This window comes from Microtus ochrogaster, unplaced genomic scaffold (genome assembly GCF_000317375.1).
Source record: "Microtus ochrogaster isolate Prairie Vole_2 unplaced genomic scaffold, MicOch1.0 UNK5, whole genome shotgun sequence".
NCBI lineage: Eukaryota > Metazoa > Chordata > Mammalia > Rodentia > Cricetidae > Microtus > Microtus ochrogaster.
The window spans coordinates 13,569,042-13,594,457 of NW_004949103.1; the positions used below are offsets into that span (position 1 = coordinate 13,569,042).

At 37.0% G+C, this 25,416-nt stretch overlaps 1 protein-coding gene and 1 pseudogene across 5 annotated transcripts in view; one reads left to right on the forward strand and one right to left on the reverse strand.

The window, feature by feature from the left end:
• Kcnip4 (potassium voltage-gated channel interacting protein 4) overlaps positions 1-25,416 on the reverse strand; it is a 1,047,644-nt gene that overhangs the window by 146,416 nt on the left and 875,812 nt on the right. The window lies entirely within an intron of this gene.
• On the forward strand, positions 10,676-11,157 carry LOC101995602 (annotated as a pseudogene).

Here is a 25,416-nt window from a genome sequence, read left to right on the forward strand (position 1 = left end):
GAATTCAGAGTAAATTAACTGGCTTTATTGCCTTCAGTATATATACCTGCAATATGAAAATCCATTAATTTTTTTAGGTTTTGAGTGAGCAAAAAAACATGCAAAATGGTTTACTAAACATATCTAACAGAGATGCGTTGTGACGAGTTAATATCGTGCTATTGTTTCTCACATGGAAAGAATTTTCTAGCCTCATTATGTGTGGTATGAAACTTAAAATTAGGTCTCATAAGCCACCGGGATAAAAATATATGAGGCCAATATCACTATTCTGCTCCTGGATGCAGAATCATTATTCTTTATAGTGCTGAAAAGTTCTCAAAAGACAGGTTGGGAGCAAGGATTTGAAAACACTGCAAACTGTCTAAGGCATGCGACAGCTTAACTATGCGAACTGGAATTTAAACGGTGTATTTCAGTTCTGCATGCTTTTCCTTCTGCCTGGCAGAACCGTGTCTTATGTGGATCTTTATTTTAGAGCAGTGTTTTCTTTGGCGCTTTAGAATGACCATTACTTTTCACAGGGCAGATGTTTGCGAAGCCAGTGTATGTTGAGTAAGGATTTAAAGCTGGCCTTCGTGTTCAGCCAGGGTTGCTCATTACAACCCTGTTCAGTGCCTCCTGGCTTTGAAGGGCCATGTCTGTTTCCACCAAGTGAATGAAAAGGAAGAAAACTTTTTTGCTTATAATGAAAACTGACATAAATTATAGAGCACAGCCTTTTTCTAAATATTCCAAAATTGACACTGTTATTTTCAAGGGGATAATCTTTAAAGGAAATAAAATTATCTTAAGAAATAAAACTGAACACTTTAAAAACACTCCATATTTTAATAAAGAGCAGAGAATTAAATTTAATCATGATTCACACTTTCATCTTCATGCTCTTTTATTTGAGATTTCTAGACTTCTGATCTTCTAATATTTCTGAGATTATACTAATTCTTTTATTTTCTTTTTTGGTTGCTTTTCTAAAAATCACATATTACATTCAAGCTATTCTGTTATCCTTCTATTTGACTTTAAGTCTTTTGTCTAGTTTTTCAGTTCTTCTGTGTCATTTCCTTTTATGTCTAATGTCTTTCATCAGACATTCTCCTGAGAACCTTCCATGTATTGCCTCGGTCATCACCCCACATGCCCTATGGGAAAGGTATCATAATCCACCCCATCTAGTCAGAGGACAATGATCCTGCAAAGATTAAATGTCTTGTTCAGATGACACAGCAACTGGGAAAGCCAAGATTTGAACCCCTATAACCTATTACTGGATCCCAAGCTCACTGTTCAGTAGGTGAAACATCACAAATTGACTGGTAAAAAACCAGGCAGGGACTATGGGGAAAGGAGGGCTTTAATATAGACTTCGTAATTACAACACTGTCTCTCTACTCCAGGGACATTGGTTCTAGGGTCTGTCTCTCCCATGATAGCAAGTCCTCAGATGTTCAAATGTTTTATATAAATGACATATGTAACCTATGCACCCTATCTGTCATCTACTTTATAACCTTGATTCATTTTTATATCTACTACAATGTACATGCTATACAACCTGCCAGTTGCTAGGCTGTAATGGTTATGGAGTGATAAAAAGAAAAAAAGGTGGGAGGAGCAGTGCAGCCTTAGCTCCAGAGGTATCTCTCCTCTCTCAAGATGGGATGCTTACGTGGAAAGTCTGTACATATGGCAACTCTCCATGTTAGCATCTCACCTTGGGAGGTACTACTCTATAGTTGATGAATCAGCAAAGACTAGTTACAGGAAGAAAGCATAGTCCTTAGTCAATAAATGCCTGATAGACTTGTATTGTCCTAATAGTCTGGTTATTGTCATCAGCCTCCACCTATTCAGACAGCTTTCCAGTCCCTGTATCCTTGCTCTATTAGAATACCACTTTAAATCAACCACAGCATGGGGTGCCTGAGTTCCCTTGATGGGCTCCTCTCAGTTATCTAAAGAGTTATAGAGGCAGCAATTTAGAGAAGAGCTTACCCACTGCACTAAATTTCTTCTTAGTTGGAATCCCATCGTGCTTCAGTTCCAAGACTGCAAATTGAATGCAGAAGGGACTTAAATAAGTATAGAACTTCCTATACCCCTTTATCTGATGAGTTGCCACTTTCTGGTAGAACAATGCTCATGGGCAACCTGGTGACACCCAGAGTTAAATTTTAGAGCCCAGAGGAATTTTTTTATCTGCATTTTATTGGATGGAGAGTGATTGATTCAGTTACATTGATTTGAAACTACATGCTATTCAAAATGAGGCAGGGTCCTATAGATGTCAATGCTCTCAGTTGGAACCATTTGTCAGTTACTCATTCATTTTGAGACTTTCTAGACTTTTTGAAGACCAAACAAAATGGTAATTTCCACATGTGTGTGGTTTGTTTATGTTTGTCCACATATGTATATGGATTCATATGCCCGTGTATATTTGTATGAATGCCGGAAGTCAGTAATGAGACTCTTTCCCTATAGTTCTCCACCTGTGTTCTTTTCTATAGTCTCTCACTGAACCTGGAACTAAATGATTCAGGTAGACTGGCTGGCCGGCAAACTCCTGGGATATGATATATCTACATGTGCTCCTTTCCTGTCTGTGTAAAGATTATAGATGCTTCTAGAACATGCTCAGTAAACAGTTTATCCACTGAATCACCTCCTCATTGCTCATGTTATCAGTCTTTTTAAAAGGATGTTGCTTATTGTAGCACAGAAAAACTATATTACATATTTTCAAAATTAATACAAAATGATCCATGCTCATGCACATCATTGAAACAACTAATTACTCTAGTACCACTGATTGCAGAGTTCTCAGCAAAATGCTAATTTAATTAAGCTTTAACAGTTCTCATCCCATACTCTGATTATAAAATACTCAACTAATAATGTAATCTTAAATATTAATAATATTTAAATTTTTGAGAGTTTTGCATGTACTCGCTTCAAATTTTATTTTCTTTTAAAACAAATATATAAGATTCTATGTAATTCTACTTGTGTTTATCTATAGTCATTTGAAGACTTAGCAGGAAAGAGAAAGAAGGCAGAAGGTATCTTTAGATGAGGAAGGAAGAAGGGAAGGGGAAGATGATGGGAGGAAAGAGGAAGGAAGGCATTTTTAGTTTACAAGTAAGGCAAACGATGATTTTCTCAGAACCTAAAAGTGTTCTTGGGTTGAATTGCCATTATAGACAGTTAATTTGATAATCCTACCTTTACAAATACTAGATCACTTATATCATAGCTCCGGTAACTTTTCGGCTTGTTTGTTTTGTTTTTCAAGACAGGGTTTCTCTGTGTAACAGTACCGGTTGTCCTAGAAAGCACTTTGTTGGCCAGGCTGGCCTAGAACTCACAAAGTTTTGTCTACTTCTGCCTCTCAGAGTACTGAGAGTAAAGGAGAGTGCCACTACCACGTTGCAAACTCTGCTATCTTGAAGTATAAGATTAAAGAGTCATCACTGTCTTCTGAGCTATCTCCACTTGGCTTGCAGATAGTCATCTTCTCACTTTGGTCCTCTGTTTCAGCTTCCCTCACTTACATGAAGAATACTCATAATAGACTAGGCCTATCAAATTACCTACTTTAACTTGACCCCCTCTTCTTTATCTGAAGGTTCAGTTGCATTCTGAGGTAGTGAAAGGTCAGATTTTACCAAATGAATTTCAAAGTACGTATTTAGTCTATATATGACAATGATCTATCAATAAATGTTTGCTGATTATTGATGGGGTATTTGAATAACAACTGAGAAATGAAAGTACGTATGGGTAATGTCCTTCAGCACTGTAAACTGAGGTCTTCTGATCACCGGAAGCCAAAAGGACTTCTGTGCAATCAGCTGCTTTTACCTTCTATGAACGTATCATGAAAATATCATAACAATCACGAAGACTCACATACATCTCACACTTTGATGGGATCAATCTTTCTAAAACATATTCACAACAAAAACTCAGTAGATTCATTAGATTCATTCACTGCATACTTCATTTAATTTAGTACTAGTTTCATTCAATACATGCTTAAATATGAAATTCATGTCAGGATTTCTAAAGTAATATAGATAACATACAAGTTCAAGTGACTGTCCCTTCCCATTGCCTACCAGCCACAAAGCACATTCTTACATATGCAGTGAGAGTTCTTTAGTATTCAGAAGTTCCCTACTTTTCAGGGTTTATTCCTTAAGAGTTCCTTTGATTACACTCACATAAGAATATTCTTCACTTTCTGTTTTCCACTGTATAGATATTGTACTCTCTAAGTTTTTTTCTATTTTTCATCTGTTTCCTTGCCTATAAAAAACTTGAGTCCTGATCTTTTCATAATGTTTTGAATATTCATGTTTCTCATGGGTACATAAGATGAATGTGAGGGATAAATTAAGTACGTGTCATTGCTTGGGTGTCTGGGAAGAAGGCAAGGGATTTATAGAGATTGAAATTCTGTAGATAAGGGAAGGTAAAAAGAAGTAATATTTGCCAAGTTGTGGACAAAAGTTGAGTTTTGGCAGTTCAGTAAAAGCAGATATTCTGATCTATGTACACTAGCATCGAAACTAACTCTTGCCACATATTAGGCCCATCAAACATCTTGTTTAATGAATACATGTGTATATTCATGAATTATTTACAACTTTTATCATCAACATGTGGACAAGTAAAACCAACCCTTTTCCCCTTTCAAGTATCCTTTTCCTTCTGCTCTACCCCATTGTGTTAAGTTCCCTTTTTCCTCTTTTTTTTTTCCTTTCCCCTTTTCCCTTCCTTATAGTTAGGGTAGTAAAACAGAGGACAATCTGGCAACACAAATAGACCATAGATGTACACACACACACACACACACACACACACACACACACACACATTCAAACACACGTCTTCAAAAGAAAATGAAGCAGAACATGATGAGAAAAAGAAAATTTAGGAGAAAGGTTTTTACGCATTTGTCTTTTCTCCAAATCCTGTTGTTTCCTTTGTCCTTTCATCAAAGACCCTAACTCAGAGAGAGCATCAGCTTTGTTCCCAGACCACTAGACCATATTAATCTCTGCATTCAAACAGATCTACCTCATTCAGTAGCATCTCTCCAGTGGAACAACGCCACTCTGTCCAGGAAGCAATTTGGTTAGCTTATCATGGAGGCATTGCTATTCTAGTCTTTTCTTGATCCTCTCATCTGGATCAGAAAATTCCAGAGGCAGCCTTTGGACTAATCATTTAAAAGGATTTCCTCTCTCTTTAGCATGAAAATTGTTTGCTTATGGAGATTTAATGTGATAGACCCACAGCCTTAATATTTTGGGAACATCAAAGTAAAGACTGTTATTCAGTTCATTCCCCTTCCCAGAGGGAAAAACAAAACAAAACAAAACAAAACAAAACTGAACCTTGGTAGAAACTATATTTCTAACCAGAGGGAAAGCCTTACAAAATATCATGTGAGAAAAAAAATGAAACAGAAATATGATTGCTCTAGCAAGTTTTCTCTGTTAATTTCTCACATCGCTGCTATTCATTTTTACTAAACAAATAATTGTCTTACTTGGCATGAGAATGATCATTTACCTTTATAAAAATAAGCTCATTTTTGACCAAGGTCATATAGCAAGTGAATCACTGTGAATGCTTTAAAATAAATGTCCAATGAATTAAAATGTGAATTGTTTTCATGCAGTGCTGACTCTGTGATAATCAGATCCCATGGTTCATTATTCATGGATGTGCACATTGCCTTATAAATTGTATAGGACCATGGGAACATGAATAGATTGTGGGTACAAAGAAACTGATTTTATTTATTTCTCTGTATTGCATGCTAATGAAAGTGGCTAAATCTCTTGTAGCAGTTCAGTTCATAGCTGCAGAGTTTCCCCATCAAATGGCTCCCCTATCAAATGGCTCAGGGTGAAGGATGAGATGATGATTTCAGAGCGACTTTGTTGCCTGGTTCTATCATCTCACAATGTCTTCATGGGCATATTGACAACTCAGACTTTTCCTGAAGACTTTTCCTTTTCTTTTGTGGAAGTCAATTGGTGTAGCAACGGTTTCCATCCACTGTAGTCTCCCTGATTTTTTTTATATTTATTTATTATGTATACAATATATCTGTCTGTGTGCATACCTGCAGGCCAGAAGAGGGCACCAGACCTCATTACAGATGGCTGTAAGCCACCATGTGGTTGCTCGGAATTGAACTCAGGACCTTTGGAAGAGCAGGCAAAGCTATTAACCTCTGAGCCATCTCTCCAGCCACTAGTCTCCCTGTTTTAACTCTTCTCAGATTTTCCATTTCCCAAATTTGAAACTCACTCCAAGTTATAGTTATCAACAGTGTGATATTGCCTTGGGGTAGATACATCAATAAATGGAATATAATTGAGAGTCCTGAAATAAGCCCATATGTTTATAATTAACCACTTTCCCCCTTTAAAAGACTCCAAAGTAATTCAATGGGCCATCTCTAGACATGAAATCTAACATTACTTTGGTCTTATATTTCTCTTTTACTGGATCTGTGAGAAATAAAATTCTGTTAATTACAAGACACCCACTTAATGGTATTGTGTTCTGGCAGCCTGAATTAAGGCAATTACTGTTATCATTTGATATATCTATTAACATTAAATTCTAAAATTCTGGGGGAAAATATCACACACATAAAAGGGATGAGAGCCATTAACCAAGTTCATCAAAGTTGAACTTTTGTCACTTTTATTCACTAGGGGCACTATTACTTTAGTGCTTTTGAATAACTGGTCCAGGATATACTTGAAGTACACTATGGTTCTCCAAGGTTCAAATATAATCCAGCAAAGATACTTTTTCAAACTGTACAGAATTTGTTTCAATGATAGGACCTAATCCTTGGCAGAAACCTTTTTAGTTGGACAACACACCAAGATTTCTGTCATCCTTTTAAATGGAACATATTTCCTCAAGTTCCCTTAGAAGCAAACCTTACTTTCTCTACCAGAATGTTCAGAAATTAGCAGAAAGTTCTGAGAAATCAGTTCCCTCAGAATCAAGAACGCTTGGATTATTTTGATGCTGGAAAGATGGCTTCTGTATGTTTTGTTTGTTTTGTTTGCTTGTTTTGTTTTGTTTGTTTTTCGAGACAGAGTTTCTCTGTGTAATAGCTTTGACTGTCTGGAACTAGCTTTATAAACCAGATTGGCCTAGAACTCACAACTCATAGAGATCTGCCCACCTCTGCCTCCTGAGTGCTGGTATTAAAGGTGTGTACCAATACTGCCCAACTGCTTCTGTATTCTTAAATTAAGAATCTATAAAACACAGAAGAGGACTACAGTGGCTTCTGCATTTAAGCCAGGAGGTTTTTTCCCCCCTACAATTGATAGTATTTCATATTATTTTATAATATTCTAGTATGACATATTATATTTTATAAAGTGACACCAAATCTTGTTTATTTTCTGCATGGATATTCCTCCTCTGTACCACAAGAAGAAATATTGTTCAAATAACTTCAGTTGCTAGTCTCATTCTCCAGCTCTTGCAAGGGAGCCATCAGGAATGCCTTTTGATGTTCACCCTCAGAGCTGATCAGCAGGGGCAAAGGCAAGAGGAAAAAGAGACTCATCGCTTTGTAGGGAGAGTGAATTCTGAAAATAAATTAAAGGCATAAAGGCATTTGAGTAGAACTATTTTTCCAGGGTTTACAAAAGAACGAAACATATTTATGTTGCTTTATGGTCAGAGAATTAAGGTATATCACTTAATATAATTTCAATTTCCTTCCTGAACAATGTAAAGAGTACCTAGCAGTCTATTCAAAAAGTCCATTCTACTAAAATTATCTTTAAGTGACACATAAATATAGTATTTTTTCTTTGTTATGTAGAAGAAGAGTGTTGTCTTATGAGGAACAAAGAATAAATTGCTTTATTCTTAGGTGTGTATATGAGGGTATAATTACATATGCACATGTTCACAAATATATAGAATGGAACAGAACAGTTTTTGATCCATGAGTCAATGAAAAAAACAAGGATTTTTTTTCTGCTTCAGAAGAAATATTTCAGATACACTATCAATGTTTAATCCTTTGCTTTCGTTCTATGAATTATAAAGCATTTTATCTCAATTTGACACTGGAAAGAATGAGTAAGATTGATTCTTTTAAATGACAATAAATTTGTGTTAACAATGAAGTTAAGAGGCATTTTCAAACTGAATTTTAATTTTTCCCCTCTCATACTGTGTTTGGCTTTATGGTTTGATAAGTGAAAGACATTGTACCTTGTCTCAAAATGTATGTACTTGGATTCCTTCCTAAGGGCAACAGTTCAAAGGAGCAAGTTAAACCGTTCTGTTTTCAGAGTTCTCCAGGGCTGACCACTATCCATCCCCTTAGCTGCTTGTGCTCATACCCACTTGGGGGTGCTCAGAACTGCCAGGTTTGTAATGTCCTCCTTGCTCCCTCAAGGTTTTCTTCACTATTCTATTCCCTACAAAGATGTCTCTTCTTGACCCCAACTAACCTTTCTCATCACATCTCAAAGTGATCTTTGAGAAGTGTTTGCGTCCTTGTTGCTATCATAGTATGTCCAAATGGTCAAATGGTGATGCTGCCTCTTTGCCACAGGAGATTTCAGTTATCCAGTATATCCCTACGCATCCAGTGAATGCAGTAGCCATGCATCCTACCTCACTGTGCCAGGCTGACTTCTGTTTTCTCCTGTGCCTCCTTTACAGCTATGCTAGTGTTAGGAAAGTAAAATAGCTAAATTTGGCAAAAATGTTCACCAAAAAGTATGCTTCCAAGAGAAAATGAAGTAAAACAGATGAGAGGCAAGTTCAGGAATTTTTTAAATAGATATTTGTCCCTTTTTCAAATCCCATTATCTCCTTTGTTCTTTAGGCCTTGAACTCACAGTTCTCATCAAAGCTTTTGAATCAGTGAAATCACCAGTATTCCCCAATCAGTGTGTCCACACTGAACTCTGCATCAAAATAAAGCTACAGCATCCAATCCCCACTCTTCTGCGAAAAATGCTGCTCTGACTGACTGGAAAGCGAGCCTGAAGGTATTGCTGTCTGTTCGTATTTTTTCTTTGTGCTATTCAGCAGAAGAGAACTAGAATTAGAATCTATAAGAGGGAAACAATGAGGAAGGGGAGAGGAATTTTCTGTTTTTGTTGTTCCATGTACAGATGGGTTCAAAAGATTTCAGAAAATCACTTTAATTGGTAGCCCTTAGCATCCACTCAAGAAAAAAAAATCAGAAATAGCATTACTTATCATCACAACATGTCTAGATGCTGCTAAATAGAAATGTAGTTTAAAATTACAAAAAATCCAACCTGCCCCCCTCCCGTCAACCGCCAGTCCATGGAACGCATGCCTACCAAGCTATCAGAGACAATTATTCCGAATCTTAAGTGTCCTGCAGCAACAGTAAGGCAAAACTTATCATGGAAAACCTTTTCCTAATAACCACTGATAGGATTAGCTTCTGCACTGGCCTAAATTTTGTTTGCTTAGTGCCTTACAAATTCTCTCTAGTCTTATTCTGTTTTCTTCTTTCCTTTATCCTCTCTTCCCTTCTTTTCCTTTCTTTGTTCTTTGTTTTGTTCTTATAGCATTGATTCCCTTAGTTTTTCATGTATAATTATTGCATGATTCTGGATTTAACTAATTTTCCTATAAGAGTGTGTATATAGTTGTTTAAAGGCTTCCTTGTTGTTTTGGAAAGGGTTCATCACATCCACCCTGCTTTTTGCCCTCAAATGCAACAGTGCCAAGACCATAAATTTCCATTCACAGGAAGTTTGTAGGTAATCAGAGCAGGTGGCTTATTCATAATGGACAATTGTGAGAAAATGTCTTGAAAGAAAGCAAATGGAATTTCTGCAAAAACTCAACCAAAACAAAATAAAAACTCTGCGAAATGGCTAATGATGATATCCCAGGGCTGGGTACATTATCCTGAAACATGTGACCAAATTTTGTCATCTCCCTAAATTCAATATAGTTGTTTCTATAGTGCCTCCTTAGTTGAGAAGAAGCATGTAAAGAACCCTGTTTACTCTTAATAGTTCTCTTACACAAATCCCTTCTCCTTATTATGCTGGTCTCATTCTTAATCTCTCAGTGTAGACTGACACAGGACACTGTATCCTCCCTTACTTCTTCCTAGAAAAGTGCGCTCTCAGGTTGGGGGCTGCTCCTCCTTCTCATTCACTCCTACTGATCACGGATGCCTTCCTTAGGTGTGCTTTCTGAGGTCTGCTGCTCCTAACGCCATCACACTCTATCCTACCAGCCCGGGTGTGTGCTGCTCTTACCACTTATTCCTACCTAAGATTATGATCATGACTTTCTTTTGTTGTTATGATTTGCTCTTTCTCTTCCACAGGAATAGAATGGCGGTGGTGGGGGAAGGGACAGAAGTAAAGAGAGATCGGTTTTACTAATCTCTCAACTCCTCTAGCATTTAGAAGTTTCTGGCAGCAATAAAGGTAAAATGAGTTCATTCAATTCTGTACTAATTGATCTGGCTTCTTATAAAAAAAGGAAAAGTTTAGGTAATATTTCTTCCCTCTGAATCCCATTCTTCAACCACAAACCCTCACTGTAAGATTGTGGTGTGTTGTGACAATCTAGAAAATTCCAGCTCTTTCTCTTCCTGTCGCAGGCGCTTCGGGAGCCGCGGATTACCGTCCAGCCATGGCCAAGTCCAAAAACCACACCACACACAACCAGTCCCGGAAATGGCACAGAAACGGCATCAAGAAATCCCGGTCACAAAGCTACGAATCTCTCAAGGGGGTTGACCCCAAGTTCCTGAGGAACATGCGCTTTGCCAAGAAGCACAACAAGAAAGGCCTGAAGAAGATGCAGGCAAATAATGCAAAGGCCATGAGTGCACGTGCGGAGGCCATCAAGGCCCTGGTGAAGCCCCAGGTGGTGAAGCCCAAGGTGCCAAAGGGCCCCAGCCGCAAACTCACCCATCTGGCTTTAATTGCTCACCCCAAGCTTGGGAAGCGGATTAGAAACTACATTGCCAGGGGTCGTAGGCTCCAAAAAACAAAGCCCAAGGTTCACACCAAGGCAGAGGCTTCAGCTACAGCTCAGGCTCCCAAAGGTGCCCAGGCCTCTGTGAAGGCCCCATAAAAAAAGGTCGCAGTCTGCCAATGTGAAGACAGATGGACTGGTGTGAACACCTACACAGTATTTGGAGATGTTTAGGACCTTATGCTGTTTTTACAAATAAACTTGAGGCAAATTCTATTTAAAAAAAAAAGAAAATTCCAACACGATGCTTATTATGTAAAAGATACTAATTAAATATTGATCAAGGTATTGATGGTGGCAAAAGAGGTTTTTTTGATGTTATAATGTGAAAGCTATTTGGGAGTACTAGTCAGTATAGACATAATAATCCAACATAAAATATTAATCCTTCAAGAACTTAAGTATTAAAAATAAGAAATACACGTAGGTGGCAAATTTGTTAGAATTGGGGAACCCAGGACTTCTTGTTATATCACTGCTATTATTCCATAGTAGTAATTATATATGCTATTTTTCTCCAGCTTCTAGAAATGAGGGTTAAGTACCTCATTACCTTTTTAACTAAATGGAGAGATTTGTTTCAAGAAGTTGTCATTCATTTCCTAAACTATTTATTACTTTTAGGGCCCAAGAATATGATTTTGATTGTTTTTTTTTTCTTGAGTACACAGTGTATTCCATGGCATGGTAAAATTCCCAAAATATTTAATGCCTTTGCAAAAAATTAATTAATAACTCCAACTTTGCCTTTTATGAAAAAAAAATCCTCAAAACTCAGCAAAAACAAGGAGCTACATATATAGCTCACTTATAGAGTAGTTGCCTAACATGATAAAGAGGTTCAATCCCTAGTAACACACACACACACACACACACACACACACACACACACACACACACACACTTTATACTCAACAAAAATGATGTTCTTCCCAAATGCAGGGATGAAAATAGATTCTTCTATGAAAACATGTGTTTTATTTGTCTGAATAAAAACCAGTAGATGATAGGCATGTGGAAGAGTTGGCCATGTAGAAGCCCTAACTTGGTCTTCCTCAAAATAGTTCCTCATCACCACATGGTGAACTCTTGACATTTTGTAAATAAAACCTTTAATTTTTTTTTCTTTTTTCCAAGAACAAAAGCCCTACACACTTTTAAAGCAAAATTGCTGAGACAGTTCTGCTGAGTTTCTTTCTTGTGAATTATTTATGTAGGCATGGATTGTTCCAAATCGCTAAGCCACTGAGTTGAAAGGGTTGTTAAACAAGCCCACTGCTGCTGCTGCCTCTGCTGAACCCACACTCCCAAGCAGATGGGCTGCTAAACTTCCAGAAGATTCCTCGGTAAGTATTCAGGGCATTGCCACCTCTGCACAGGAAAGATTCTCTACAACTTCATTTTTGTGCACTCTGGATTCAGTTTTTAAGAGGGATTTTAAGTATAGATGAATTCTTTACTTACGTAATAAGAAAGCAAATAATTGGTACTAGATAGCCTAACTTAAGCTGTACCTGGTGTGGATTAATGTTGGGGACATCTTTTCTTTATCTGCTCCCTCTTCTGATGCCCCTGGGGAGATTCTCATTTTTGCTTCTTCTAAAGGTAATAGGCACTCTATGATCCCCGAGCCTGTCTGTGAACCCCTTAGCCTACCTCAGACTTCAACACACATTTATTACATTCCTCTAGGTCTTTGGAAACTGTGTTAGCAAGTGTGGGTTCAACGGAAAACATGGCAACCATGTTTCTCTCCTACTGGAGGTTGCAGGGTTGCAGTACTTTCTCACCCTGCTCTCTTTCTCATTTCTCTTCCCCCTTCTATGCGCTTGAATCATTCCCTTTAGCATTCCATGGGTCTTTCTTTGCAATATATAGTCTCTAAGACAGAAAAGCATTTGAAATAAAATGAAGAATGATATCCTTTAACCCAGAAATTTGCAAGAGGAGTCTAAATAGCTAGAAAAATAAATCCACAAATGAAAGGGCTTATAATCTGAACCCTAATTTTTTCAGGGTAAAGGTGTCATCTGTTTGAGATGGTATAGTACAAAAGGAGTCCTGAGACATGGCGTTTATGTGTTAACAAGTCAATGTAAGAAGACTTTAGTCTTTACCTTCTGTCTCCAGTGGTCTATTATGCAAGATTATTTGGAAGGTTGTGATGATCAGGACGGTCATAAAAAACATGAGAGATATTAAAAAACAATGTTAAAACTGGAAAGATGGGTCAGAGCATAAAAGTACTTGGCACTGATCCTGACAACATGAATTCAGTGTCCAGAACCCACATGGTTGTAGGAAAGAGTCATCTCCTGCAATATGTCCGCTGACCTCCACATGCATACCTCGGTGTAGATGTACACACGCACACACATACAAAGAAATGAATGTGAAAGTCAAAAATAGCTGCTTATAATGCTTTGAAAAAACTTATGTGCTTTATTATGTTGCAATGAAAAGGAACCAGGACCATATGAGTGTCAACCCCATAGACACTAGACCTTGGAGTGGAGGGCCTCAGTTGTCCTCATCATTTACATACCGTGTTCCTATCATGAATGCATGGATGAGTCTTACCTCCGCGGTTTTTGAGCAGTAAGACCTTAGAAGGGCCCTTGTTCTTTACCATGTCAAAAAAACAAGCATATAAAAGTATGTCTCCACATTCTTTGGAGGGTCAAAAGGGAAAGACCCCAGTACATGGGAAGTACTCAATAAATGTATTTGTAAAGCATTATTCTTTTTCTGTCCTTATTTTCATACCACCATATATTAGTAAAACTGACCTTAAATGCAATTGCCACCTTGCCTGTATCTTTATCTTTAAAATTAACAATTTTCTTTATTTCCTTGTGGTTCCTGCTTTGAAGTGTGAGTGACTATTTTCTACTTATTTCTACCATAGATTTATGGGTTATTTGGAACAAAGGAATTATAAAAAAGAAAATACAGTATCATTATGCCATTTTAAAGTAATTAAATTATTCCAGAGTGCAATTTTCATGAACTAAAATGTATAATATCAAAGCTAAAAATTATATGTGATTTTAAAGATATATGAGTAAGAAAACGACTTAAATTTTCAAGATTGGAGTTTTTTTGTTTTTTTGTTTTTTTGTTTTTTTTTTCACTTCCCCAGGTTCTTCAGTCCTAATAGGATAAATTTAACCCTGGAGAACATCTGAAAGTTCTCCTAGCAAGAAATCTATTTTCTTTGTGTGTCTGAGCTAAGATTTGAAATGATTCGGATTTGTACTACACTACTAATTGTGAGGTACAGGGGTTCTCCTTTGAAATGTTTTGATGTGCACAGTCCTATCACAGCAAGACTGTTGCACATGGAGAATATAAAGGAACACGGGATCAGAATCACAGGATGGACAAATGGAACACTGAGTGGGGGAGGGCTACTACGACAGGGCAAAATTGTATGGGACTTGCATAATGAGTGGAGGAGCGAAACCTTTCTAATTCTTTACTGCCAATGAAATTGAGAGATGATATCAACATTTCAGTTGCTAAAGCATAAAAATGACCCATGAGTTTCTTCAAATTAACTGGAAGGTATGCAAAGAAAAAAACACATTTAACAAAATTCTTTCCTGTCTACTCACACCATTTTTTTTTTTTTTTTTTTGAGGAGCTATACAGATCCAAGTGTTCCAGGGGAACTCAGACCCACCTAATTCTTTATGTGAGTGAGCTTGGGCAGTTATCATCTGTGCCTGGGATGTGGCACTTTTCAGGTTTTGTAGGCCTCACTAACCATGTGGACACTGTTGGTTATATGAAACAATTTCATTTCCACAGAAACGTCTGCAGGAGTATAATGTCAGTACCCGTTTACAGATAAAGAAATTAAAGCCCAGGGAGGTCATAATAGTAAATTTTAAGGTAAATACTCTTAGAAACTAAGTGTAAGAATTATTCCAAGAAAATTCTATGCCTACTATTGACCTCATTGGGCTACATAGTGGAGATCCAGGAAATTGATTAAATATGCCAAACTTAGACCTGCAGGAGCACACAGTAAACACTACATAGGTTTTTTGACATTACTATATGGGTATAGAAAATGTTTGGCATTGATATCTGTGGTGGTTTGAAAAGGAATGACCTCCGTGAGATCATATATTTGAATGCTTAGTCATTAGGGATTGGTGCTACTTGAGAGAGGTTAGGATGTAGACTCATTGGAGTAGGTGTGGCTTAGTTGGAGGAAGTATGTCACTGGGAATGTTTTTTGATGTTTGAAATGCTTAAGCTAGGACCAGTCTCTTGCTCTATCCTATTGCTGTGGATCTGGACATAGAACTCTCATCTCCTCCAGCACTGTGTGTGATTGTGTGCTGTCATGCTTCTTGTCATGCTGATAACGGACTAAATCTTTGACACTCTAATTAAGCCCCAGTTAAATGCTATCCTTTATATAAACTGCCATAGTCGTGGTGTCTCTTCACAGCAATAGAACTATGAGTAAGATAAAATATAGTATAACATGAAGGAAAAATATAATCAATATTAAATTATTACTTATGTTGTTAGTATGATTCTTAAGTGGAAAGGTAAATCAAGAGAGAGCAGTCGAGTGAGTTTTTGTGGTTGGCTAGGATTAGTGTCAGGGATGAATTCCATCCCACTGAGTGAGCTTTAAGTCCAATTTGGTAGCTGTTGGTTACCCTAGGATATAAATGTCACTATTGCATCCTTCAGAACAGCTTGAGCTGCTGCTCATCATGCAGTTCTGGTTCATAAGCATTACAGCTACATAGAACTGTTGATTAGTTTTCTCTTTTGGGAGCTTGAATGTATGATACAAGCCTTACATCTACGACTCAGGGAACATTGCAGGAGAGGGGGCAGAAAGATAGTAAGAGCCAGCAGACCAGCGGTTCCACTTGGAGACAGTATCCTCTTTACCAACAGCAATTAAATAGATAGATAGATAGATAGATAGATAGATAGATAGATAGATAGATAGATAGATAGATGATAGATAGATAGAGGGGGGATGAAAGAGCTTCAGGAAAAGGGGATGAACCTGGAAGGAGTTGTGTTAAGTGGAGCAGATGACTATGATCAAAGTACATTATATGAATTTCTTATAGAATCAATAAAAGTATCATTTTGAAATTATAAAAAATTATTACAGTTCTTTATGTATTTGTCTTTTTCTATATATACATGTGCCATCATTTAACTATTGAGGTAAGAGGTAAGAGGACAGCTTGTGGCACTCTGTTTTTTTTCTAGCCATAGAATTAAATTCCTAGTCCTAGGATTAAATTCAGGGCATCAGGCTTAGGGGCAAGTGACTTTACCTACTGAACCATATTGCCAGCTCAACAATTATATTTGAAATTGATTTGAGTGAATATTTTCTTAGTTATTTCCAAAAATTTAAATTGCTAGTACTAAGCTAGAAGCACAAAATAGAGACTAATCCACTGCACATGATGTAAGCTTGTATTGGGAATTCATCTTCAGCCTCAGGGATTTGCTCCGAGGACTAGCAGCATGCAGTATAAAGTCAAACTTATGGCCAGGATTTATTGAGTGCTGTGGATTGGCACAAAACAATCAGCAAAGGAGAAAGGGGAATGTGGAAACTTCAGAAGATATCAGACACAAGCCTCCAGGAGCTGTCTCCCAACGGAGACACATGGGACTCACTTAATTCCCTCAGCAACAAGTTGTCACACCAGTTTGAAATGTTGTTCTCTTGGAAAACTCATTAGAGCCTTGGTGTATAGGGTTTTTATTGAGATCTGGTCCTGTAAGCAGCCTCGGCTTCATATCCTCCAAGATTTCAAACTCCCAGAAGGTTTTCCGGAGAACATTGTTTTGTACATCTTGTTGGGATACAGTCACCTGCTCTTGTCAGTGAAGAAAATAATGTGAGTCTTTCTGAAACCCTTGTTGTTAGATGTCAGATAAGGGTGATGCAGGGGCGCATGACTGCCTAGCATTACCAATCTCAGGCCTGCTGAGATAACTCTTTCTAAACAATGCCTTGAGGGATTTGAGATGGAAAATGGTGCCTGGCATTTGAGGCCTTCATATTACTTGCTAGAGGAAAACATAGTAGTTGAGTTGGGAAGACATGGGTCAGGGGATAAAATAAGGAGTCCATTCAGATTCTATCCCCACTCCTCTATACTGTGTACCAGAGGCAAAGAGATGTATGATATACTCATCGATTACATCACTAGCTAGCTGCCTTTTGATTTATGACTGTGAAAATAAGTGTGCATACTATATAACCGTGTTCTAATGAGGTGGACTTGCAACTTCAGGGATGCGACCTCCAGAGCACTCTTGGGAAGAGTGAGAAATGCATTATTACAGCCCACTTCTAGAAGCAATCGCCTGTCAGTTCAGAATTCAGTGTCGTGAACTTTGTAAACGCACCCAAACCTGTCGGCGTTTCGACAATTTACAGCCGTTTTTCTGCATGAATCACCCCAACACACTGAACTGACTCAACATCATTGAGCATACAAGATGTCTTGGATTTCATGTCGCCCTCTGATATTTACACCTTCTTCTAATTTCAGCTGCTGAAAAAGACATGATTTGGACCACTGGATATAATTATCTAACCAAAGTAGTCTGCATTCTTCTCCGTGCAAGCAAGAAATTAAAAGCAAAATATCAGAATATAGCTTTCCTGTATTATTATTATTATTAGCATACTATTGTTGGCTGGATTTTGGAACTATGACTATGTAGCTTGTGCCCAAGAAAAGAAGTAAGTAGATAATGTAGCTCATTTATCAGAATACCTGCTTAGCATATAAAACATATGACATGGTATTGTCAGATACACCTGTAACTCCAGCACTCCAGGAAACAGAGGTAAGAAGATCAGAAATGCAAGGTATCTTTATTTACATATCCAGTTCTAGGCTAGAACACAATATATGCAAAGAGAGAAGGGAGGGAGGTGGGAGAAGGGGAGGAGAAATGGGGAGAGGGAGGGAGGAGAGGAAAAGGGAAGAGGAGAAGCAAGAATGTGGGTGATTATTTTTGAGAGCAAAAAAATGGTGAAGAAGTGAGTGGGAATGAAATCTTTAAATTGCTGTTTCTCAAAGTAATAATAGCACATGCAGATGAGAAGACTTTAATATTTATAATTTAAGCATGTAAATATATATACCTTAAATAATTTGAGTTAATAATGTTTCACCCTGTGAGTTCTTTGAAATATAATAATAATTGTCTTAAAAGAAATAGACATTTTATTAATTGCACATTGCTCCTCTTCTGGAGCAACTTTATCAAAAATGGGAAAGAAAGGTGAATGCCAGACACATTTCATGCTAGCATTGTAACTTCTGGAGGGAAAGTTGAGACTGAATTCTAGCTACTTGTTTTCAGTATTTATAAAAGTTTAAATTAAAATGTGTGTGGGATTTATTTACAACTTTCTAACACACTTGTGGTTATATATAGCTGATAATTGCAACAGAATAAAAGTGCCAGATTTATTTATATTTAAATTATATTTTCAAATGTAAAGTAACAAAACAGCATATATATTTAAACTATCATTTGTCTAGGCACTGTTATTTTTAAGTAACTATTATTTGGGCTTGTTAATAATTAAAAACATGATTTGCTTCCATGGGAATAATTTACTCACTTTTAAGAGGAGTAATAGAAAGAAGCATTGGCATAAAGGCCAAGTATTTGTGTGGGTGCTTGTTGTGTCTTCATATTTTATTCTTATTACCGAAAGTGATACTACAATAGTGAGAAATGAGAAATTAGTAGTGAGAATTATCCTGGAGATTTCAAAACTACTGAGAAAGTCTTGAATGTTTTCTTGAGCAATTATAAGTCAAGAAGATAGAGAAGAAGTCAAAGGGATATTTTGTAAATATTTTGAAATGAACGACTATGAAATGAAAATGAAACATATTAAAATCCGTGGGATACAGAAAAGTAGAACAGGAGAACAGTTTAAGTCATAAATTGGACATTTTAAATGTTACAAATAGTCTAACTTTATATCTGATGACAAAACTGAATAAAAAGTTGGCTAACTGGAAAAATTAATCAAATGCAAAATATAAAAACCAAAGAAAAAAAATCAATATACCTAAGAACTATTTCTTCTTTGAAATAAATAAAATCAAATTTCTAGCTCTACAGGGTCAGGGAAGGAGATAGAAAGGAAGGAGAAAGAAAGGAGCAGGGAAGGATATAAATTAAATATAAAATAAGAAATAAAAATGGAAAATCACAATGGGCATCTCAAAATTAAAAAGGATCACAAGAAACTATATCATCTAAAATTATATGCCAATAAATTGAATGACCTAGAATAGAAAGGTAAATTCCTAGTAAAATATAATTTCATAAGTTTGAAAGTAATTGAATGTTCCAATATGACACAAGAAATACAAAATGGAGGTACCATGTCAGGCTGGTTATTCATCTACAAATTAATTGATGTGGTATAGAGCATTAATGTTATGAAAGATTCTAAAACATATGATCATCTCAAAGCAAACCAGTATGTTATTTAACATGTGGTCATATAGTATTGATCACCTCTTTATCCCTAGATATCTCTCTCTGTATTGAGACTGTCCTTGTCCCTCCTCAATTTACCAGATCGGTATACATAATATACTATTAGATCAAATACTGTGTGTGTGTGTGTGTGTGTGTGTGTGTGTGTGTGCACGTGTGCAGTTTCTGCATACATGAAAAGACATGAACAAGAGATTATGTGTAGTCCGGAGGAGGATGTGGACTGTCCTGCTTTTTTCACTCTCCTCTTTATTCCTTGGAGTCAGGATCCCACACTGGACTAGACACTACTCTGGTGCTCAGAAGTACCCAGAAGCCTCTCCTCTCTTCTCTTTAATTTGCTGTTGCAGGGAATATGGCCACACCCATCATTTTTACATGGGTGCTGGGATATGAACTAAGGCCTTGTGCTTTCTGTGGCCATTGTTCTTACCCACTGAGCCCTCTCTCCTGCCCTCTGCACCCTCCTTGAATTCCTTCCATTCTGGTTTGCTTCTCCTAGGTCCTTAGTTATTCTTTTCCAGTCTGTCTTAAAAAACTCTTATTTCTTTCATTCTTAATTTTGACTATTCATGTTATCCTATGAGGTTCACTCACAGAAAAATCACTCAAGGATGTTTTTCCGAAAATACTTCTTGAGAGGTGACATGACTGATCAGATAGATACTTGAGGGATCAATGTAGACCTTTTGCTACCACTTGTCTCAATATTTGAATAAATTCTAGATATGTAAATGCCTAATTCTACTGCCTAAAAAGTTACCATAATACTTGAATCTATTGCTTTTGCTTTGGTTGCACTTTTTGTCCATGCTATACCATTAGCAGGAATTATTCAGAACAATAACCTTATTAGATCATATGTTTTCACAACACCCTTTAATAGGTCTTCAGTATTTGTGAAAAATTAAAAATTAGCTCTATAATATAGGTTTTTTATTGTTGTTTTTTTTTTTTTTTTTTGCTTAGGAGTACCAACTGGAGTATGGAGACCCTTCTTCCAGCATATCTATCCAGATGTTCTACAAACCAGCCATGCTGAAGTAACTGAACCTTTCTATCCAGCTTCAGCTCCCAATGCTACCACCTTCAGTCTAATGATTTGAATATGAACTGTCCCTCAAAGTTTTATGTATTGAAAAACATGGTTCACAGTTCTTGGTGGCACTATGGGATGTAGTAGAAATTCAAGAGATGAGTCGTAGCTGGAAGAAATAGGTCAATGAAGATATATTTCTGAAACCTAAAACTGGTCTTCTGTCCTTTCTTTCTGTGTGGCGTCAAGTGAGGAGCCTCTTGCTGATGCTGATGCTCTTCCTTATGACAGACACACAATTAATGGAGCCCATGACTGGGTACTGAAGGCATGACATAAAATAAGTCTCCCTTAAACTATTTAAGTTAGGTATTTTGTCATAGAGACAGAAAATCTCACCAATGCACCCACCCTGTCAGGAGCATCAAAAGTATATATTGTAGCATTTAAGGATGCAAATTTAATTCAGAGCAATATGTTAATGAGGGAGGAATTATGATTCCTCTTCACAAATAAATTACAATCTAATACAGGAGCTTAGGTTTCCTCCCTGTGAGGTCCTTAGCTGAAAGGCTCTTACATACAAACCGTGGTTGATTAAGATAACTGGGAAGGATCCCTGAGACAGATCCAGCATAGAACAACTTTCCCTCTGTAATGATGGTGGTGGCAAGGACAGTTGTGTCTTGGCACCTTCTGTCAGAAGAGAATGTGGTGTCTGAGGGAAAGGGATTGCCCAAAATAACATCATTTTGACACTACAACAGGATCGACAGAGCCCCTATCCTTCTTGTAGGTGGCACTGACTTACACGGTGTCAACTAGAGATACAGTTGAGAGTAGATGGCTCTGGCTTACAAGGTGTCAGTTAGAGATACAATTGAGAGTAGATAGCCCTGATGATTTAATAACAAAGACTCCCACTGGGTCATGCATGAACCAGGTATTGAGATTATTTACATGCAATGTGATATTTGTATGAATACTTTAGTTTTACAATTTTAAAGTTTTTTTATGGAAACCCTTGATCGATTAGTATTTTCTTTTGTTATGATTTAAAATTGCAGTCCACCAGACAGTATGCATTGTCCGTTTTAGATTTTAAAAGAAATAAGAGCCTCTTACCCTAAAGGTTTTATCATTTATAAAGGCATGGTGACAAGGATTTATGTATAAATTAATAATGACATTCACTCTATCTAGTAGTGTTTGTTAAATACTTACTTTGAGTCTACTACCTTAGTCGGTCTGTAAAAACATATTTTCAATGTCCCAATCTACCCAGTGAAGGCTCTGCATGTTCACACTCAGGTGGTAATGTGTCTCCCTTAACCAATCTTCTACCCCAATTTCTTCATTATTGTTTGCATATGTCTGTACCCTTAGTTGGTCCACAGGCAGTTAGCAGGCAGGGATGTTCTCTTATTCAGTTTTTGCTCTTCATCCCTTCCCATCTAACTCTTAAGAAAACAAAATAAAATGTAGCTCAAGGCTGCTACCTGAAAAATGGCTAGTAATAAAACCTCAGTTATTAAAGGCAGAGTGCAGATCACAAAGGAGTAATAGTCAGTCTTGTAAGTCTGCCCTGTGGCTACTTTGGGACCGCAGTGCTGTCTAACTCCTGATTGCAGGCAGGTAGAACAGCACACTGAGCCTTTGCTGAATGAAAAGCGCGTCCTTTTCACATTGTCTTCTCTGCTCCCTGCACAGATAAGAGGAGTGAGGAATTCCCCTTGGGACATATACTGGCTGAGACTGGAAAACCTACATAGAGTGTATAGTCACAGTCTTTGGATGAGTTCTGAAGGACATGCCTCCAGCCCAAAGTGACCATAAGGAGTCAAAAGAATTTGCTATAGTGAAAGGGGAAAAATAACAACATTTGTATGATGAAAAAAAATCTAAACACTGTCCAATCCTCTTTTATTTTTTAAAGATTTAGGGTTGCTTTTCAATATTTAAAATCAAATTTTATCACATAAGGGGAATGGGTCTTATCTTTCATTTGATTTCAATAGGTTTCCTCATAGATTTAATTAGGTTAACGTGAGTGTTTATCCTGGGTGGTGTCACTGGACTCTCAACCCAATTGTGACCTGACTGCTTGGGGTCACAACCTACCTGTAATCTGCACATTGTGCCTCTGAGATAACTAATTAGGCCATAATTACTTTGCATCGTAATAAAGTCAGGATTTGAAAAGATTTAATCTTTTATCAATTCATATTTTAATAACTATTTAAAAGAGAAATATTTCTATTTTTTCCCCTCAAGGTTACCAAAGCTGAATCAGGTAACCGCGAGTTGTTTGGTGGATTTCAATTTTATATAATAACAAAAGAAACAGTCAGTCAAGCATGAATAGGGTTTCTCATAAATTCACATTTTTACCTTCAAGAGATAAAAAGCTCATGCAAATGTCACTGTGAATACTAAATGCAGTTTGGGTTATGTTGAAATGTTCCAAGGATTTTCTCACACAAAAGATTTTTTATGTGCCTCTATGTTCATTGTTTGGTATAACTTTACTGCTCCCTTAAGTACTGGGGTAAAACCAAGAGAAGAACAAAGAGAAACCAATAAAAGTTTAAGCATCCAATGTGGTATTGATTGACTCAAAGATTAGTCAGAGCCCAAACAATCCAGGCCAGTGTTCCCAGATGTTTCCAGCACTTTAAAGTGTCTACTAATCAGCTTTTCGCAATCTTCCCCAAAGTTTTGTGATAGTGACTCATCTTTAGTCTGCTGAAGAGCCAAAAAACTAGCTTCTATTATTCTAGTTAAGAGCAGTACCCTTCAGCCATGTTTCTCATCTGAGTCCAAGAGAACAGCACCCACACATTTACTTCTTATCTTAACTTATAGCTGCACCATTTCACTAGCTACCCACCCCATTTACCTGGACTCATAGGTGAGCATCTCTAACTCCACTGTCAATTTCCTAACAAAACCTCTAGCACTGTTGTGAAATATATATAACATTGTCCACTGCATTCTCTGACTCTCTGCTCCATAGGCCTTTCCCAAGGTTCAGTGTTCTGATTTAAGCTCTCAACAAGGTCTAGAGTACTGCCGCCATGTATAACTTTCCTCCATACTCTAGAAAATGTGATTTCTTAAATTAATAACTAGGCAATTATTCAGGAAGGCAGAGAAATAAGAACCTCATTCCACATGTAGAATTATTACTTCTTAAGTCTCTGAATATGGTATGCCTTAATGAAATGAAAATAGCAATGCTACCTTACAGGATTATTGTGAAATTACATTAATTAATGCTTTTAAAATACTTGGCATGATAATAATCTGGCTTTCCTTTTCCCCATTTAAAGTTGATATAAACGTAATGGATAGAAAAGTCTAAAAATCAAATGTTTGGTTGTTTAATGATTTGCCTGATATTTCAAATCAATATCTTCAACTGAAATGCACCTGTGAATAAAGCTTTTAAGAAGTGAAATAGTCCATAATGCAAAATAATAGGAAATATGAAATAACAGGGCTTTTTCTGCTTTGATAATGAACTTCCGCTGTGCTTTACAAGACAAATTGCTTAGGATGTCCCTTGACTATACAAAAGTGGAGCTTGCATGAACTTTTCATAATTGGCAAAAAGGAAAAAAAAGTTACCTCAAAGGAAAAATTATAAAGGAGAAATATTTCACTTCTTGCTAGAAAAACCAGCAAAGACAGGAAGTTACAAAAGTCCATGATGGGGCCAAAGGGTTGGGGAAGAAGGCCAAAGGGAGTGGAGATTCTAAAGTCACAAATCCTCATTATGATGACCGATTGTTCAAGCAAGCTTAGGGTTCTGAGGCTTACAGACCTCTTAAGTTTCAGATGGCAAACAACAAAATGTTACTGCTAATTAGACATCCAATGAAATGTCACGGGAAAAGGTTAACTATTTTAAAGAATGTTGTGTAGTCTTATATTTAAAATGTCATTGTTATTAGTTTTGAAGTAGGGCTCTCTAACAAAACAGAAATGACACATGTTATAGATAGAGATAAGATATTATTTATCAAGAATATAAAAAGGATGAGGAAGTAGTATGCAACCTTTGGTCTTTTATTGAAAACATTCACATTCATCATTTCTGTAATGTTAAAAGTCCAGGCTTATTTTGAAATATATACTTGATCCTAGATAGATTAAAAAGTACTACCATCATAGCCATAATGCATGTATGGAGAATGTAAATACTTCCTTGCATAGCAAGGAAGAGAGTGAAAAACAGAGAGCAATGGTGAAAGACTCAACAATAGGGAAATTGTAAGTTTAGAAGAACTTAATAGAAACAGGAGATGTGAAGAAGGAAAAGGGATTTGGAGACCATGATTTATTTTTACCACTCACTAAAGCAAGAACAGGTGGCCAATTGTCACTTCTTTGAAAGGTAGTATTTTTGAATGGCTACTGATTAGAAGACCAAATGTGGGTTATCTCAGTCAAGAGAGTTGCGGAAAAGATGAGGCTGATATTTGGTATGGCTCTTGCCTTTTCTTCCTTTACTGAGGGTTTTACCATGGATACTGTAAGTGGGAAGCATAGGAAGGGATATGATATATACTATTCATTTCTGTACCCCAAACAACTGATAATCTATGGTGAATCGTTTTCTTTCTCCTAAGAAACCAACTAGATTCAAGAAACGAAACTACTTTCTCTGACCCTGAGAATGTATGGCACTGCATCCTGAGGACTCACAAGTCAATTGTAAAAACAGAAGCTAGTTCGATAATGGCCAAAACTGTTTCAGAGAGAAACCCTGTTGA